The sequence below is a fragment of the Eriocheir sinensis genome, unplaced genomic scaffold, assembly GCF_024679095.1.
Source record: "Eriocheir sinensis breed Jianghai 21 unplaced genomic scaffold, ASM2467909v1 Scaffold1227, whole genome shotgun sequence".
NCBI classification, from domain to species: domain Eukaryota; kingdom Metazoa; phylum Arthropoda; class Malacostraca; order Decapoda; family Varunidae; genus Eriocheir; species Eriocheir sinensis.
The window spans coordinates 32,501-35,780 of NW_026110549.1; positions in this window are offsets into that span (position 1 = coordinate 32,501).

Below are 3,280 nucleotides of genomic sequence, written 5' to 3' on the forward strand. Positions count from 1 at the left end.
TATCATAAAAGTCATATTTCTTTTCCCTCTAACGTGAATCATTTTTTCCATGTTCTTCTAATCGTGTCTTTCTTGGGTTCACTTTCTACCGGCCATGCTTTGCAAGTACCAATGGTTCTTCTGTGATGTCCGTCTTGCCTTGGCTGAGCTGGTGCTGGTGCCTTTCCCTATTGTCACTGTACCCCCTTCACCCTTGAGTCTTTCTCCAGCTCAGCTTCAGTGTGTCAGTACGCGCTTGTAACGTAATGCATGAACTTTCACTGTTTTCAATCCTTTTTTTCTCCTGTAATAGTGATTTTAAGTGTTGTATATAGTGTACCTGGTTGTCTCTGCTTCCGTCTCTTCTCGTCAGCACTTTTCGTCCCGCTGCTTAACTTTAGCTTTTGTATTATCTAGACTTAACTCTCTGAGGTCTTGTGCTCGGTGGCGCGTGCATGGCGTCACTGTGGACCCCGTTCACACTGTGCCGACTCTGGGCCACGACTACCCACGAATCAGGGCACACGAGGTGTTGATGTACACGAGGCGTTGATGTGGAAGGGTCGTGTTGATGTGGAAGGGTCGGGCATGTCTTGAAAGAGGTCCAGCAACGGTCGCCGAATGCTGAGCGGACGTCATGAGGGGAGTGTGGGGTCGTGGGGGCTTAGCGCGAAAAAGTATTCCATGCTAAACTTTCACGACAAGAGTCGGCAAGTGTCTGGACCAACCGTCATTTTCGGTTGAGGTCCGAGGGAGGTCACGGACAGTCGTCAAGACTGTCGCCAATAGTCTTGACTTGTCTTGGGACAGTCGTGACGACTGTCGGGGCCATTGTTCATTTTTTTGCCGTTTCCTTCGACACAGTCGTCGGTGCCGACTACTTGAGAATGATGAGGGACTGTCGTGACGACAGTCTTCGCCTAATGAAGGACGTTCGTGATGACTTTCGGCTCAGAAATATTGGCTAACACTGCCGCCATCAAGAAATTTATATTTTCATTTTGCAGTCACAAGCATAATAACAACTTCTTGGCGTGGCTACGTTTCGCTGGCACAAACTTGGGAGCCGCACAGCACGCACGCGCTCCTGCTGCTGCCTCGATCTCTCTTGTGCTGAACGACGCAATAAGGGTTGCCACCCTGAGGTCAGAAAAATGTGGAATGCAGCATCTCACTCTCCACTACGGAATGGATCCATATTTAAAGGAACGGCTGCCAACCCCAAAATTTCTCGAGCATGCCATGAGTGAGCCGCACCACCAGCAGCGGCTGCTGGTGGAGGCAAGAATTAAGGGGAGGGACGTTACGGCGCGTAGTTTTACACGTATTTTAGGACGAACCTTGACAAATTTTACGGACTGGTTTTGTGATTAACCGAAAAATGCGCTCACTACAATTTTAAGAGACTGAATTTTATCTGCTTGACCATTCAGATAATATAATACGGAACAAATGGCGTTCCGCATTGGTTCAAAACGGAACGCTACTTTTCACTCTCGAATGCAGAGCGATTCCGTATTTTAAGGAACGGGTGGCAACCCTGGAAGTGGACACAGCGGAGTCTCGGCCCATCACAGCCTGTATGTCCCAGGACCCGTGAAGATGTCTACGGCCAAAACATCCTTTTAAGATTTTGGGTAGAATTCGGCGACAGTCGACAAGGCTGCCGCCAAAGACGTACAGTCGCGAAGATCGTCGGGAAGGCCGTCGGAAAACTCCTTGGCAACTGTCGGCCAGCTGGTCGGCCAACCAATTGACAGACAATCTGCAAGACTGTCGTCAAGACCGTCTGTGACTGTCGGCCAATCGGTCTGCAGATTCATGGTTGTCGTGAACATGGCGCCATTTAAAAAAAAAAATGTGAGCGTTGATTTTGTCTGTCATCCTCTGCCCTAGTGACTGTCATAATCTTGCTCTTCTCGCCACCAAATCGGTAAAGATTCGTTTTACTACCTTGGTCTTTTTAATGCTGAGCCCAATACATTCACACAACCACCCTGGCTGGCAGTTACCAGACAGTAAAAACTACAACACCCTTATGAGAACTGCAGCGGAGACTGTTGGGTGAAAGGTACAGTGTTGATTGGCCACGGTGAAGTTTGTGTAAATGATCTTCCATAGTCCCCTACCTATAGAATATACCTACAGAATCACTTAGTTTTTTTAGAATCACCACCTAGTCTGGACCGTATGGGGTCTGTGTGGTCTGATTTTCTATGTAAATCTATGTAAACCACATCTAAAATTCTTTGTAAGTCTTCCGCAGAGTCACTCAAGATCACATCGTCCGCATACAACAACACACACAACTTGTCCTCTCCAACTCTCACGCCTGCATTCATTCTTCTCGTCCTGACTGCCAGCTCCTCTGCATACAGGCTAAATAATGTTGGGGACAGATTGCAACCCTGCCTCACTCCTCTCTCGCTCCTCACCCAGTCTGTCTCGAGGTTCGCTAGCCTGTATTTTGCTCTTGTGCCTGCATACATATTCCTAATTATGTTCACAATCTTATCACTCAATCCAATCTGCTCCAGCACTCTACACAACATACTCCTATTAACACTGTCATAAGCTTTCTCTATGTCTAGACAACCTAGGTACAACTTTTCCCCTGCTCTCTTTTTCCTTTCAATCAGTTCATTCACAACAAACCTATTATCTTCAGCTCTCCTGTCCACTCGTAAACCATTCTGTTCCTCACCTAGGCTACACTCCTCCTCTCAATCCATTTACACAACCTTTCATTCAGCACAGCACAAAAAACTTTCCCTACTGTGTTTACAAGGGAGATTGGTCTGTAATTCTTAAGGGCTGTATTTCAAGACACCATCGCTTCTCACATCAACTATTTCTAAAGGTTAAAGAGGGGATCAATTGGATTTTCATGAGTGTTTTTTAAGGTTCATGGCACAGAAGAAGGCTCAAACTACCACCAGGGTCATAAAAGTACCCCTGGAAAGGCCTACAGGTCCTACGAAAGCCTTGTCAAATATGTGAACTTGGGCGACGAAATGTTTTAAAATACGACCCTAAGCTCCTGTCTACTCTTAATTCTGTCCACCCTTATATGTGTATCAAAGTCACCTTACATTTATTCCACTTGGTCGGCGCCCTCTATAGGATGTGCCTCAACATAAGGTTTGAAACGAATTTGAAAGCTTGCCATAAACTAGTTCGTGAACGATAATAGACGAAGTAATAGCTCTCCCTCCCACACCTGGTCAAACATTCTGTCAATAACACTCTCACCACCATTCCTACTGAGGTCTATATAAGGGATATATCATCTGGTCCCGCT